General features: G+C 39.0%; 1 protein-coding gene across 1 annotated transcript in view; it reads right to left on the bottom strand.

Annotated features, from left to right (window-relative positions):
* LOC128699090 (carbohydrate sulfotransferase 11) overlaps positions 1 to 19,159 on the bottom strand; it is a 214,802-nt gene that overhangs the window by 126,525 nt on the left and 69,118 nt on the right. The window lies entirely within an intron of this gene.

Genomic DNA, 19,159 nt, shown 5'->3' with positions numbered 1-19,159 from the left:
CCTCCACAACCACGACCATCAAGGGCATCACCAGTAGTAGACAGGACAAGCCTCCATCCTCTGCAGGGGTATACATAATTCCTTGTAATGACTGCAACAAATTATATGTGGGCGAAACATCAAGAGACCTCCAAACACGTATTTCAGAACACCAATATGCAAGCAGGACTGACGATACAAGGAATGCCTGTGTACAACATCGCAATTCACACAACCATTTAATTAACTACAGAAACTCAAGACTTATAGCCACAGAAGACAACACTCAATACAGAAGAATCCTGGAATCATCGTTTATCTCTATAACCAACAATTTCAACCAGAACAATGGCTTCTATAACATAGCTGAACCACTCGCCAAGAAACTCCTTCATCGCTATCCCACATAAGAACATAGAACACTGCAGAAGGTCTACTCACAACTTGTCCAATATCCCCGCCTAGCTACCCAAGACTCTATAACCCCACCCTGTAGATCATCTGATGCAGCAATCTTCACCTGACCTCAACGTTCTGAACTATAAATACTCCCGTACCTTCCAACCCCAGGTAGATCCGTGTGTGACTTGAAAAAGCCCACTGCGTGGGTGAAACGTTGTCAATAAAGGATCACATTATACTGCTTTTGTGTTTATATTTCCACAATATTCATCATGACTACGTCAGGTCATCATAAACAATATTCATCACGACTACGTCAGGTCATCATAAACAACAGTCATCATGACTACGTCAGGTCATCATAAACATCAGTTATCACGACTACGTCAGGTCATCATAAACAATATTCATCATGACTACGTCAGGTCATCATAAACATCAGTCATCATGACTACGTCAGGTCATCATAAACAATATTCATCATGACTACGTCAGGTCATCATAAACAACAGTCATCATGACTACGTCAGGTCATCATAAATAACAGTCATTATCACTACGTCAGGTCATCATAAACATCAGTCATCATGATTACGTCAGGTCATCATAAACAACATTCATCATGACTACGTCAGGTCATCATAACATCAGTCATCATCACTACGTCAGGTCATCATAAACAATATTCATCATGACTACGTCAGGTCATCATAACATCAGTTATCATGACTACGTCAGGTCATCATAAACAATATTCATCATGACTACGTCAGGTCATCATAACATCAGTCATCATGACTACGTCAGGTCATCAGAAACAACAGTCATCATGACTACGTCAGGTCATCATAACATCAGTTATCATTACGTCAGGTCATCATAAAATCAGTCATCATGACTACGTCAGGTCATCATAAACAAAAATCATCATGACTATGTCAGGTCATCATAAATAACAGTCATCATGACTACGTCAGGTCATCACAATCGGCAGTCATCATGACTACGTCAGGTCATCATAAACATCAGTCATCATGACTACGTCAGGTCATCATAAACAATATTCATCATAACCACGTCAGGTCATCATAAACAATATTCATCATGAATACGTCAGGTCATCATAAACAATATTCATCATGACTACGTCAGGTCATCATGAACATCAGTCATCATGACTACGTCAGGTCATCACAAACAACAGTCATCATGACTACGTCAGGTCATCACAAACAACAGTCATCATAACTACGTCAGGTCATCATAAACATCAGTCATCATGACTATATCAGGTTATCACAAACAACAATCATTATGACTACGTCAGGTCATCACAAACAACAATCATCATGACTACGTCAGGTCATCATAAACAACAGTCATCATGACTACTTCAGGTCATCACAATCAACAGTCATCATGACTACGTCAGGTCATCAGAAACAACAGTCATCATGGCTACGTCAGGTCATCACAAACAGCAGTCATCATGACTACATCAGGTCATCATAAACATCAGTCATCATGACTACGTGAGGTCATCATAAACAACAGTCATCATGACTACGACAGGTCATCATAAACAATATTCATCATGACTACGTCAGGTCATCATAAACAATATTCATCATGACTACGTCAGGTCATCATAAACAATATTCATCATGACTACGTCAGGTCATCATAAACATCAGTCATCGCGACTACGTCAGGTCATCATAAACATCAGTCATCGCGACTACGTCAGGTCATCATAAACAATATTCATCACGACTACGTCAGGTCATCATAAACAACAGTCATCATGACTACGTCAGGTCATCATAAACATCAGTCATCACGACTACGTCAGGTCATCATAAACAATATTCATCATGACAACGTCAAGTCATCATAAACATCAGTCATCATGACTACGTCAGGTCATCATAAACAACAGTCATCATGACTACGTCAGGTCATCATAAACATCAGTCATCATGACTACGTCAGGTCATCATAAACATCAGTCATCATGACTACGCCAGGTCATCATAAACAATATTCATCATGACTACGTCAGGTCATCATAAACAATATTCATCATGACTACGTCAGGTCATCATAAACAATATTCATCACGGCTACGTCAGGTCATCATAAACATCAGTCATCATGACTACGTCAGGTCATCATAAACAACAGTCATCATGACTACGTCAGGTCATCATAAACATCAGTCATCATGACTACGTCAGGTCATCACAAACAACAGTCATCATGACTACGTCAGGTCATCATAAACAATATTCATCATGAATACGTCAGGTCATCATAAACAATATTCATCACGACTACGTCAGGTCATCATAAACAACAGTCATCATGACTACGTCAGGTCATCATAAACATCAGTCATCACGACTACGTCAGGTCATCATAAACAATATTCATCATGACTACGTCAGGTCATCATAAACATCAGTCATCATGACTACGTCAGGTCATCATAAACAACAGTCATCATGACTACGTCAGGTCATTATAAATAACAGTCATTATGACTACGTCAGGTCATCATAAACATCAGTCATCATGATTACGTCAGGTCATCATAAACAACATTCATCATGACTACGTCAGGTCATCATAACATCAGTCATCATCACTACGTCAGGTCATCATAAACAATATTCATCATGACTACGTCAGGTCATCATAACATCAGTTATCATGACTACGTCAGGTCATCATAAACAATATTCATCATGACTACGTCAGGTCATCATAACATCAGTCATCATGACTATGTCAGGTCATCAGAAACAACAGTCATCATGACTACGTCAGGTCATCATAACATCAGTTATCATTACGTTAGGTCATCATAACATCAGTCATCATGACTACGTCAGGTCATCATAAACAAAAATCATCATGACTACGTCAGGTCATCATAAATAACAGTCATCATGACTACGTCAGGTCATCACAATCGGCAGTCATCATGACTACGTCAGGTCATCATAAACATCAGTCATCATGACTACGTCAGGTCATCATAAATATCAGTCATCATGACTACGTCAGGTCATCACAAACAACAGTCATCATGACTACGTCAGGTCATCATAAACAACAGTCATCATGACTACGTCAGGTCATCATAAACATCAGTCATCATGACTACGTCAGGTCACAAACAACAGTCATCATGACTACGTCAGGTCATCACAAACAGCAGTCATCATAACTACGTCAGGTCATCATAAACATCAGTCATCATGACTACATCAGGTCATCACAAACAACAATCATCATGACTACGTCAGGTCATCGTAAACAACAGTCATCATGACTACGTCAGGTCATCATAAACTAGTCATCATGACTACGTCAGGTCATCATAAACAACAGTCATCATGACTACGTCAGGTCATCATAAACAAGTCATCATGACTACGTCAGGTCCTCACAAACAACAGTCATCATGACTACGTCAGGTCATCATAAACAAGTCATCATGACTACATCAGGTCATCATAAACAACAGTCATCATGACTATGTCAGGTCATCATAAACAACTATCATCATGACTACGTCAGGTCATCACAAACAACAGTCATCATGACTACGTCAGGTCATCATAAACAACTATCATGACTACGTCAGGTCATCACAAACAACAGTCATCATAACTACGTCAGGTCATCATGAACATCAGTCATCATGACTACGTCAGGTCATCACAAACAACAGTCATCATGACTACGTCAGGTCATCACAAACAACAGTCATCATAACTACGTCAGGTCATCATAAACATCAGTCATCATGACTATATCAGGTTATCACAAACAACAATCATTATGACTACGTCAGGTCATCACAAACAACAATCATCATGACTACGTCAGGTCATCATAAACAACAGTCATCATGACTACTTCAGGTCATCACAATCAACAGTCATCATGACTACGTCAGGTCATCAGAAACAACAGTCATCATGGCTACGTCAGGTCATCACAAACAGCAGTCATCATGACTACATCAGGTCATCATAAACATCAGTCATCATGACTACGTGAGGTCATCATAAACAACAGTCATCATGACTACGACAGGTCATCATAAACAATATTCATCATGACTACGTCAGGTCATCATAAACAATATTCATCATGACTACGTCAGGTCATCATAAACAATATTCATCATGACTACGTCAGGTCATCATAAACATCAGTCATCGCGACTACGTCAGGTCATCATAAACATCAGTCATCGCGACTACGTCAGGTCATCATAAACAATATTCATCACGACTACGTCAGGTCATCATAAACAACAGTCATCATGACTACGTCAGGTCATCATAAACATCAGTCATCACGACTACGTCAGGTCATCATAAACAATATTCATCATGACAACGTCAAGTCATCATAAACATCAGTCATCATGACTACGTCAGGTCATCATAAACAACAGTCATCATGACTACGTCAGGTCATCATAAACATCAGTCATCATGACTACGTCAGGTCATCATAAACATCAGTCATCATGACTACGCCAGGTCATCATAAACAATATTCATCATGACTACGTCAGGTCATCATAAACAATATTCATCATGACTACGTCAGGTCATCATAAACAATATTCATCACGGCTACGTCAGGTCATCATAAACATCAGTCATCATGACTACGTCAGGTCATCATAAACAACAGTCATCATGACTACGTCAGGTCATCATAAACATCAGTCATCATGACTACGTCAGGTCATCACAAACAACAGTCATCATGACTACGTCAGGTCATCATAAACAATATTCATCATGAATACGTCAGGTCATCATAAACAATATTCATCACGACTACGTCAGGTCATCATAAACAACAGTCATCATGACTACGTCAGGTCATCATAAACATCAGTCATCACGACTACGTCAGGTCATCATAAACAATATTCATCATGACTACGTCAGGTCATCATAAACATCAGTCATCATGACTACGTCAGGTCATCATAAACAACAGTCATCATGACTACGTCAGGTCATTATAAATAACAGTCATTATGACTACGTCAGGTCATCATAAACATAAGTCATCATGATTACGTCAGGTCATCATAAACAACATTCATCATGACTACGTCAGGTCATCATAACATCAGTCATCATCACTACGTCAGGTCATCATAAACAATATTCATCATGACTACGTCAGGTCATCATAACATCAGTTATCATGACTACGTCAGGTCATCATAAACAATATTCATCATGACTACGTCAGGTCATCATAACATCAGTCATCATGACTATGTCAGGTCATCAGAAACAACAGTCATCATGACTACGTCAGGTCATCATAACATCAGTTATCATTACGTTAGGTCATCATAACATCAGTCATCATGACTACGTCAGGTCATCATAAACAAAAATCATCATGACTACGTCAGGTCATCATAAATAACAGTCATCATGACTACGTCAGGTCATCACAATCGGCAGTCATCATGACTACGTCAGGTCATCATAAACATCAGTCATCATGACTACGTCAGGTCATCATAAATATCAGTCATCATGACTACGTCAGGTCATCACAAACAACAGTCATCATGACTACGTCAGGTCATCATAAACAACAGTCATCATGACTACGTCAGGTCATCATAAACATCAGTCATCATGACTACGTCAGGTCACAAACAACAGTCATCATGACTACGTCAGGTCATCACAAACAGCAGTCATCATAACTACGTCAGGTCATCATAAACATCAGTCATCATGACTACATCAGGTCATCACAAACAACAATCATCATGACTACGTCAGGTCATCGTAAACAACAGTCATCATGACTACGTCAGGTCATCATAAACTAGTCATCATGACTACGTCAGGTCATCATAAACAACAGTCATCATGACTACGTCAGGTCATCATAAACAAGTCATCATGACTACGTCAGGTCCTCACAAACAACAGTCATCATGACTACGTCAGGTCATCATAAACAAGTCATCATGACTACATCAGGTCATCATAAACAACAGTCATCATGACTATGTCAGGTCATCATAAACAACTATCATCATGACTACGTCAGGTCATCACAAACAACAGTCATCATGACTACGTCAGGTCATCATAAACAACTATCATGACTACGTCAGGTCATCACAAACAACAGTCATCATAACTACGTCAGGTCATCATAAACATCAGTCATCATGACTATATCAGGTTATCACAAACAACAATCATCATGACTACGTCATGTCATCACAAACAACAATCATCATGACTACGTCAGGTCATCATAAACAACAGTCATCATGACTACTTCAGGTCATCACAATCAACAGTCATCATGACTACGTCAGGTCATCAGAAACAACAGTCATCATGGCTACGTCAGGTCATCACAAACAGCAGTCATCATGACTACATCAGGTCATCATAAACATCAGTCATCATGACTAAGTGAGGTCATCATAAACAACAGTCATCATGACTACGACAGGTCATCATAAACATTCATCATGACTACGTCAGGTCATCATAAACAATATTCATCATGACTACGTCAGGTCATCATAAACAATATTCATCAGGACTACGTCAGGTCATCATAAACAATATTCATCATGACTACGTCAGGTCATCATAAACATCAGTCATCGCTACTACGTCAGGTTATCATAAACAATATTCATCACGACTACGTCAGGTCATCATAAACAACAGTCATCATGACTACGTCAGGTCATCATAAACATCAGTCATCACGACTACGTCAGGTCATCATAAACAATATTCATCATGACTACGTCAAGTCATCATAAACATCAGTCATCATGACTACGTCAGGTCATCATAAACAACAGTCATCATGACTACGTCAGGTCATCATAAACATCAGTCATCATGACTACGTCAGGTCATCATAAACATCAGTCATCATGACTACGCCAGGTCATCATAAACAATATTCATCATGACTACGTCAGGTCATCATAAACAATATTCATCATGACTACGTCAGGTCATCATAAACAATATTCAGCACGGCTACGTCAGGTCATCATAAACATCAGTCATCATGACTACGTCAGGTCATCATAAACAACAGTCATCATGACTACGTCAGGTCATCATAAACATCAGTCATCATGACTACGTCAGGTCATCGCAAACAACAGTCATCATGACTACGTCAGGTCATCATAAACAATATTCATCATGACTACGTCAGGTCATCATAAACAATATTCATCACGACTACGTCAGGTCATCATAAACAACAGTCATCATGACTACGTCAGGTCATCATAAACATCAGTCATCACGACTACGTCAGGTCATCATAAACAATATTCATCATGACTACGTCAGGTCATCATAAACATCAGTCATCATGACTACGTCAGGTCATCATAAACAACAGTCATCATGACTACGTCAGGTCATTATAAATAACAGTCATTATGACTACGTCAGGTCATCATAAACATCAGTCATCATGATTACGTCAGGTCATCATAAACAACATTCATCATGACTACGTCAGGTCATCATAACATCAGTCATCATCACTACGTCAGGTCATCATAAACAATATTCATCATGACTAAGTCAGGTCATCATAACATCAGTTATCATGACTACGTCAGGTCATCATAAACAATATTCATCACGACTACGTCAGGTCATCATAAACAACAGTCATCATGACTTCGTCAGGTCATCATAAACATCAGTCATCACGACTACGTCAGGTCATCATAAACAATATTCATCATGACTACGTCAGGTCATCATAAACATCAGTCATCATGACTACGTCAGGTCATCATAAACAAGTCATCATGACTACGTCAGGTCCTCACAAACAACAGTCATCATGACTACGTCAGGTCATCATAAACAAGTCATCATGACTACATCAGGTCATCATAAACAACAGTCATCATGACTACGTCAGGTCATCATAAACAACTATCATCATGACTACGTCAGGTCATCACAAACAACAGTCATCATGACTACGTCAGGTCATGATAAACATCAGTCATCATGACTACGTCAGGTCATCACAAACAACAGTCATCATGACTACGTCAGGTCATCATAAACAATATTCATCATGACTACGTCAGGTCATCATAAACAATATTCATCACGACTACGTCAGGTCATCATAAACAACAGTCATCATGACTACGTCAGGTCATCATAAACATCAGTCATCACGACTACGTCAGGTCATCATAAACAATATTCATCATGACTACGTCAGGTCATCATAAACATCAGTCATCATGACTACGTCAGGTTATCATAAACAACAGTCATCATGACTACGTCAGGTCATTATAAATAACAGTCATTATGACTACGTCAGGTCATCATAAACATCAGTCATCATGATTACGTCAGGTCATCATAAACAACATTGATCATGACTACGTCAGGTCATCATAACATCAGTCATCATCACTACGTCAGGTCATCATAAACAATATTTATCATGACTACGTTAGGTCATCATAACATCAGTTATCATGACTACGTCAGGTCATCATAAACAATATTCATCATGACTACGTCAGGTCATCATAACATCAGTCATCATGACTATGTCAGGTCATCAGAAACAACAGTCATCATGACTACGTCAGGTCATCATAACATCAGTTATCATTACGTTAGGTCATCATAACATCAGTCATCATGACTACGTCAGGTCATCATAAACAAAAATCATCATGACTACGTCAGGTCATCATAAATAACAGTCATCATGACTACGTCAGGTCATCACAATCGGCAGTCATCATGACTACGTCAGGTCATCATAAACATCAGTCATCATGACTACGTCAGGTCATCATAAATATCAGTCATCATGACTACGTCAGGTCATCACAAACAACAGTCATCATGACTACGTCAGGTCATCATAAACAACAGTCATCATGACTACGTCAGGTCATCATAAACATCAGTCATCATGACTACGTCAGGTCATCACAAACATCAGTCATCATGACTACGTCAGGTCATCACAAACAGCAGTCATCATAACTACGTCAGGTCATCATAAACATCAGTCATCATGACTACATCAGGTCATCACAAACAACAATCATCATGACTACGTCAGGTCATGATAAACAACAGTCATCATGACTACGTCAGGTCATCATAAACTAGTCACCATGACTACGTCAGGTCATCATAAACAACAGTCATCATGACTACGTCAGGTCATCATAAACAAGTCATCATGACTACGTCAGGTCCTCACAAACAACAGTCATCATGACTACGTCAGGTCATCATAAACAAGTCATCATGACTACATCAGGTCATCATAAACAACAGTCATCATGACTACGTCAGGTCATCATAAACAATATTCATCATGACTACATCAGGTCATCATAAACATCAGTCATCGCGACTACGTCAGGTCATCATAAACAATATTCATCACGACTACGTCAGGTCATCATAAACAACAGTCATCATGACTACGTCAGGTCATCATAACATCAGTCATCACGACTACGTCAGGTCATCATAAACAATATTCATCATGACTACGTCATCATAAACATCAGTCATCATGACTACGTCAGGTCATCATAAACAACAGTCATCATGACTACGTCAGGTCATCATAAACATCAGTCATCATGACTACGTCAGGTCATCATAAACATCAGTCATCATGACTACGCCAGGTCATCATAAACAATATTCATCATGACTACGTCAGGTCATCATAAACAATATTCATCATGACTACGTCAGGTCATCATAAACAATATTCAGCACGGCTACGTCAGGTCATCATAAACATCAGTCATCATGACTACGTCAGGTCATCATAAACAACAGTCATCATGACTACGTCAGGTCATCATAAACATCAGTCATCATGACTACGTCAGGTCATCACAAACAACAGTCATCATGACTACGTCAGGTCATCATAAACAATATTCATCATGACTACGTCAGGTCATCATAAACAATATTCATCACGACTACGTCAGGTCATCATAAACAACAGTCATCATGACTACGTCAGGTCATCATAAACATCAGTCATCACGACTACGTCAGGTCATCATAAACAATATTCATCATGACTACGTCAGGTCATCATAAACATCAGTCATCATGACTACGTCAGGTCATCATAAACAACAGTCATCATGACTACGTCAGGTCATTATAAATAACAGTCATTATGACTACGTCAGGTCATCATAAACATCAGTCATCATGATTACGTCAGGTCATCATAAACAACATTCATCATGACTACGTCAGGTCATCATAACATCAGTCATCATCACTACGTCAGGTCATCATAAACAATATTCATCATGACTACGTCAGGTCATCATAACATCAGTTATCATGACTACGTCAGGTCATCATAAACAATATTCATCACGACTACGTCAGGTCATCATAAACAACAGTCATCATGACTACGTCAGGTCATCATAAACATCAGTCATCACGACTACGTCAGGTCATCATAAACAATATTCATCATGACTACGTCAGGTCATCATAAACATCAGTCATCATGACTACGTCAGGTCATCATAAACAAGTCGTCATGACTACGTCAGGTCCTCACAAACAACAGTCATCATGACTACGTCAGGTCATCATAAACAAGTCATCATGACTACATCAGGTCATCATAAACAACAGTCATCATGACTACGTCAGGTCATCATAAACAACTATCATCATGACTACGTCAGGTCATCACAAACAACAGTCATCATGACTACGTCAGGTCATGATAAACATCAGTCATCATGACTACGTCAGGTCATCACAAACAACAGTCATCATGACTACGTCAGGTCATCATAAACAATATTCATCATGACTACGTCAGGTCATCATAAACAATATTCATCACGACTACGTCAGGTCATCATAAACAACAGTCATCATGACTACGTCAGGTCATCATAAACATCAGTCATCACGACTACGTCAGGTCATCATAAACAATATTCATCATGACTACGTCAAGTCATCATAAACATCAGTCATCATGACTACGTCAGGTCATCATAAACAACAGTCATCATGACTACGTCAGGTCATCATAAACATCAGTCATCATGACTACGTCAGGTCATCATAAACATCAGTCATCATGACTACGCCAGGTCATCATAAACAATATTCATGATGACTACGTCAGGTCATCATAAACAATATTCATCATGATTACGTCAGGTCATCATAAACAATATTCAGCACGGCTACGTCAGGTCATCATAAACATCAGTCATCATGACTACGTCAGGTCATCATAAACAACAGTCATCATGACTACGTCAGGTCATCATAAACATCAGTCATCATGACTACGTCAGGTCATCACAAACAACAGTCATCATGACTACGTCAGGTCATCATAAACAATATTCATCATGACTACGTCAGGTCATCATAAACAATATTCATCACGACTACGTCAGGTCATCATAAACAACAGTCATCATGACTACGTCAGGTCATCATAAACATCAGTCATCACGACTACGTCAGGTCATCATAAACAATATTCATCATGACTACGTCAGGTCATCATAAACAATATTCATCATGACTACGTCAGGTCATCATAAACAATATTCAGCACGGCTACGTCAGGTCATCATAAACATCAGTCATCATGACTACGTCAGGTCATCATAAACAACAGTCATCATGACTACGTCAGGTCATCATAAACATCAGTCATCATGACTACGTCAGGTCATCACAAACAACAGTCATCATGACTACGTCAGGTCATCATAAACAATATTCATCATGACTACGTCAGGTCATCATAAACAATATTCATCACGACTACGTCAGGTCATCATAAACAACAGTCATCATGACTACGTCAGGTCATCATAAACATCAGTCATCACGACTACGTCAGGTCATCATAAACAATATTCATCATGACTACGTCAGGTCATCATAAACATCAGTCATCATGACTACGTCAGGTCATCATAAACAACAGTCATCATGACTACGTCAGGTCATTATAAATAACAGTCATTATGACTACGTCAGGTCATCATAAACATCAGTCATCATGATTACGTCAGGTCATCATAAACAACATTCATCATGACTACGTCAGGTCATCATAACATCAGTCATCATCACTACGTCAGGTCATCATAAACAATATTCATCATGACTACGTCAGGTCATCATAACATCAGTTATCATGACTACGTCAGGTCATCATAAACAATATTCATCACGACTACGTCAGGTCATCATAAACAACAGTCATCATGACTACGTCAGGTCATCATAAACATCAGTCATCACGACTACGTCAGGTCATCATAAACAATATTCATCATGACTACGTCAGGTCATCATAAACATCAGTCATCATGACTACGTCAGGTCATCATAAACAAGTCATCATGACTACGTCAGGTCCTCACAAACAACAGTCATCATGACTACGTCAGGTCATCATAAACAAGTCATCATGACTACATCAGGTCATCATAAACAACAGTCATCATGACTACGTCAGGTCATCATAAACAACTATCATCATGACTACGTCAGGTCATCACAAACAACAGTCATCATGACTACGTTAGGTCATGATAAACATCAGTCATCATGACTACGTCAGGTCATCACAAACAACAGTCATCATGACTACGTCAGGTCATCATAAACAATATTCATCATGACTACGTCAGGTCATCATAAACAATATTCATCACGACTACGTCAGGTCATCATAAACAACAGTCATCATGACTACGTCAGGTCATCATAAACATCAGTCATCACGACTACGTCAGGTCATCATAAACAATATTCATCATGACTACGTCAGGTCATCATAAACATCAGTCATCATGACTACGTCAGGTCATCATAAACAACAGTCATCATGACTACGTCAGGTCATTATAAATAACAGTCATTATGACTACGTCAGGTCATCATAAACATCAGTCATCATGATTACGTCAGGTCATCATAAACAACATTCATCATGACTACGTCAGGTCATCATAACATCAGTCATCATCACTACGTCAGGTCATCATAAACAATATTCATCATGACTACGTCAGGTCATCATAACATCAGTTATCATTACTACGTCAGGTCATCATAAACAATATTCATCATGACTACGTCAGGTCATCATAACATCAGTCATCATAACTATGTCAGGTCATCAGAAACAACAGTCATCATGACTACGTCAGGTCATCATAACATCAGTTATCATTACGTTAGGTCATCATAACATCAGTCATCATGACTACGTCAGGTCATCATAAACAAAAATCATCATGACTACGTCAGGTCATCATAAATAACAGTCATCATGACTACGTCAGGTCATCACAATCGGCAGTCATCATGACTACGTCAGGTCATCATAAACATCAGTCATCATGACTACGTCAGGTCATCATAAATATCAGTCATCATGACTACGTCAGGTCATCACAAACAACAGTCATCATGACTACGTCAGGTCATCATAAACAACAGTCATCATGACTACGTCAGGTCATCATAAACGTCAGTCATCATGACTACGTCAGGTCATCACAAACAACAGTCATCATGACTACGTCAGGTCATCACAAACAGCAGTCATCATAACTACGTCAGGTCATCATAAACATCAGTCATCATGACTACATCAGGTCATCACAAACAACAATCATCATGACTACGTCAGGTCATCGTAAACAACAGTCATCATGACTACGTCAGGTCATCATAAACTAGTCATCATGACTACGTCAGGTCATCATAAACAACAGTCATCATGACTACGTCAGGTCATCATAAACAAGTCATCATGACTACGTCAGGTCCTCACAAACAACAGTCATCATCACTACGTCAGGTCATCATAAACAAGTCATCATGACTACATCAGGTCATCATAAACAACAGTCATCATGACTACGTCAGGTCATCATAAACAACTATCATCATGACTACGTCAGGTCATCACAAACAACAGTCATCATGACTACGTCAGGTCATCATAAACAACTATCATCATGACTACGTCAGGTCATCACAAACAACAGTCAACATAACTACGTCAGGTCATCATAAACATCAGTCATCATGACTATATCAGGTTATCACAAACAACAATCATCATGACTACGTCAGGTCATCACAAACAACAATCATCATGACTACGTCAGGTCATCATAAACAACAGTCATCATGACTACTTCAGGTCATCACAATCAACAGTCATCATGACTACGTCAGGTCATCAGAAACAACAGTCATCATGGCTACGTCAGGTCATCACAAACAGCAGTCATCATGACTACATCAGGTCATCATAAACATCAGTCATCATGACTACGTGAGGTCATCATAAACAACAGTCATCATGACTACGACAGGTCATCATAAACAATATTCATCATGACTACGTCAGGTCATCATAAACAATATTCATCATGACTACGTCAGGTCATCATAAACAATATTCATCATGACTACGTCAGGTCATCATAAACAATATTCATCATGACTACGTCAGGTCATCATAAACATCAGTCATCGCGACTACGTCAGGTCATCATAAACAATATTCATCACGACTACGTCAGGTCATCATAAACAACAGTCATCATGACTACGTCAGGTCATCATAAACATCAGTCATCACGACTACGTCAGGTCATCATAAACAATATTCATCATGACTACGTCAAGTCATCATAAACATCAGTCATCATGACTACGTCAGGTCATCATAAACAACAGTCATCATGACTACGTCAGGTCATCATAAACATCAGTCATCATGACTACGTCAGGTCATCATAAACATCAGTCATCATGACTACGCCAGGTCATCATAAACAATATTCATCATGACTACGTCAGGTCATCATAAACAATATTCATCATGACTACGTCAGGTCATCATAAACAATATTCATCACGGCTACGTCAGGTCATCATAAACATCAGTCATCATGACTACGACAGGTCATCATAAACAATATTCATCATGACTACGTCAGGTCATCATAAACAATATTCATCATGACTACGTCAGGTCATCATAAACATCAGTCATCATGACTACGTCAGGTCATCACAAACAACAGTCATCATGACTACGTCAGGTCATCATAAACAATATTCATCATGACTACGTCAGGTCATCATAAACAATATTCATCACGACTACGTCAGGTCATCATAAACAACAGTCATCATGACTACGTCAGGTCATCATAAACATCAGTCATCACGACTACGTCAGGTCATCATAAACAATATTCATCATGACTACGTCAGGTCATCATAAACATCAGTCATCATGACTACGTCAGGTCATCATAAACAACAGTCATCATGACTACGTCAGGTCATCATAAACATCAGTCATCACGACTACGTCAGGTCATCATAAACAATATTCATCATGACTACGTCAGGTCATCATAAACATCAGTCATCATGACTACGTCAGGTCATCATAAACAACAGTCATCATGACTACGTCAGGTCATTATAAATAACAGTCATTATGACTACGTCAGGTCATCATAAACATCAGTCATCATGATTACGTCAGGTCATCATAAACAACATTCATCATGACTACGTCAGGTCATCATAACATCAGTCATCATCACTACGTCAGGTCATCATAAACAATATTCATCATGACTACGTCAGGTCATCATAACATCAGTTATCATGACTACGTCAGGTCATCATAAACAATATTCATCATGACTACGTCAGGTCATCATAACATCAGTCATCATAACTATGTCAGGTCATCAGAAACAACAGTCATCATGACTACGTCAGGTCATCATAACATCAGTTATCATTACGTTAGGTCATCATAACATCAGTCATCATGACTACGTCAGGTCATCATAAACAAAAATCATCATGACTACGTCAGGTCATCATAAATAACAGTCATCATGACTACGTCAGGTCATCACAATCGGCAGTCATCATGACTACGTCAGGTCATCATAAACATCAGTCATCATGACTACGTCAGGTCATCATAAATATCAGTCATCATGACTACGTCAGGTCATCACAAACAACAGTCATCATGACTACGTCAGGTCATCATAAACAACAGTCATCATGACTACGTCAGGTCATCATAAACGTCAGTCATCATGACTACGTCAGGTCATCACAAACAACAGTCATCATGACTACGTCAGGTCATCACAAACAGCAGTCATCATAACTACGTTAGGTCATCATAAACATCAGTCATCATGACTACATCAGGTCATCACAAACAACAATCATCATGACTACGTCAGGTCATCGTAAACAACAGTCATCATGACTACGTCAGGTCATCATAAACTAGTCATCATGACTACGTCAGGTCATCATAAACAACAGTCATCATGACTACGTCAGGTCATCATAAACAAGTCATCATGACTACGTCAGGTCCTCACAAACAACAGTCATCATCACTACGTCAGGTCATCATAAACAAGTCATCATGACTACATCAGGTCATCATAAACAACAGTCATCATGACTACGTCAGGTGATCATAAACAACTATCATCATGACTACGTCAGGTCATCACAAACAACAGTCATCATGACTACGTCAGGTCATCATAAACAACTATCATCATGACTACGTCAGGTCATCACAAACAACAGTCAACATAACTACGTCAGGTCATCATAAACATCAGTCATCATGACTATATCAGGTTATCACAAACAACAATCATCATGACTACGTCAGGTCATCACAAACAACAATCATCATGACTACGTCAGGTCATCATAAACAACAGTCATCATGACTACTTCAGGTCATCACAATCAACAGTCATCATGACTACGTCAGGTCATCAGAAACAACAGTCATCATGGCTACGTCAGGTCATCACAAACAGCAGTCATCATGACTACATCAGGTCATCATAAACATCAGTCATCATGACTACGTGAGGTCATCATAAACAACAGTCATCATGACTACGACAGGTCATCATAAACAATATTCATCATGACTACGTCAGGTCATCATAAACAATATTCATCATGACTACGTCAGGTCATCATAAACAATATTCATCATGACTACGTCAGGTCATCATAAACAATATTCATCATGACTACGTCAGGTCATCATAAACATCAGTCATCGCGACTACGTCAGGTCATCATAAACAATATTCATCACGACTACGTCAGGTCATCATAAACAACAGTCATCATGACTACGTCAGGTCATCATAAACATCAGTCATCACGACTACGTCAGGTCATCATAAACAATATTCATCATGACTACGTCAAGTCATCATAAACATCAGTCATCATGACTACGTCAGGTCATCATAAACAACAGTCATCATGACTACGTCAGGTCATCATAAACATCAGTCATCATGACTACGTCAGGTCATCATAAACATCAGTCATCATGACTACGCCAGGTCATCATAAACAATATTCATCATGAATACGTCAGGTCATCATAAACAATATTCATCATGACTACGTCAGGTCATCATAAACAATATTCATCACGGCTACGTCAGGTCATCATAAACATCAGTCATCATGACTACGACAGGTCATCATAAACAATATTCATCATGACTACGTCAGGTCATCATAAACAATATTCATCATGACTACGTCAGGTCATCATAAACATCAGTCATCATGACTACGTCAGGTCATCACAAACAACAGTCATCATGACTACGTCAGGTCATCATAAACAATATTCATCATGACTACGTCAGGTCATCATAAACAATATTCATCACGACTACGTCAGGTCATCATAAACAACAGTCATCATGACTACGTCAGGTCATCATAAACATCAGTCATCACGACTACGTCAGGTCATCATAAACAATATTCATCATGACTACGTCAGGTCATCATAAACATCAGTCATCATGACTACGTCAGGTCATTATAAATAACAGTCATTATGACTACGTCAGGTCATCATAAACATCAGTCATCATGATTACGTCAGGTCATCATAAACAACATTCATCATGACTACGTCAGGTCATCATAACTTCAGTCATCATCACTACGTCAGGTCATCATAAACAATATTCATCATGACTACGTCAGGTCATCATAACATCAGTTATCATGACTACGTCAGGTCATCATAAACAATATTCATCATGACTACGTCAGGTCATCATAACATCAGTCATCATGACTATGTCAGGTCATCAGAACCAACAGTCATCATGACTACGTCAGGTCATCATAACATCAGTTATCATTACGTTAGGTCATCATAACATCAGTCATCATGACTACGTCAGGTCATCATAAACAAAAATCATCATGACTACGTCAGGTCATCATAAATAACAGTCATCATGACTACGTCAGGTCATCACAATCGGCAGTCATCATGACTACGTCAGGTCATCATAAACATCAGTCATCATGACTACGTCAGGTCATCATAAATATCAGTCATCATGACTACGTCAGGTCATCACAAACAACAGTCATCATGACTACGTCTGGTCATCATAAACAACAGTCATCATGACTACGTCAGGTCATCATAAACATCAGTCATCATGACTACGTCAGGTCATCACAAACAATAGTCATCATGACTACGTCAGGTCATCACAAACAGCAGTCATCATAACTACGTC

Source organism: Cherax quadricarinatus, chromosome 54 (assembly GCF_038502225.1).
Source record: "Cherax quadricarinatus isolate ZL_2023a chromosome 54, ASM3850222v1, whole genome shotgun sequence".
NCBI classification, from domain to species: domain Eukaryota; kingdom Metazoa; phylum Arthropoda; class Malacostraca; order Decapoda; family Parastacidae; genus Cherax; species Cherax quadricarinatus.
This window is presented reverse-complemented; position numbering and strand designations above follow the sequence as displayed.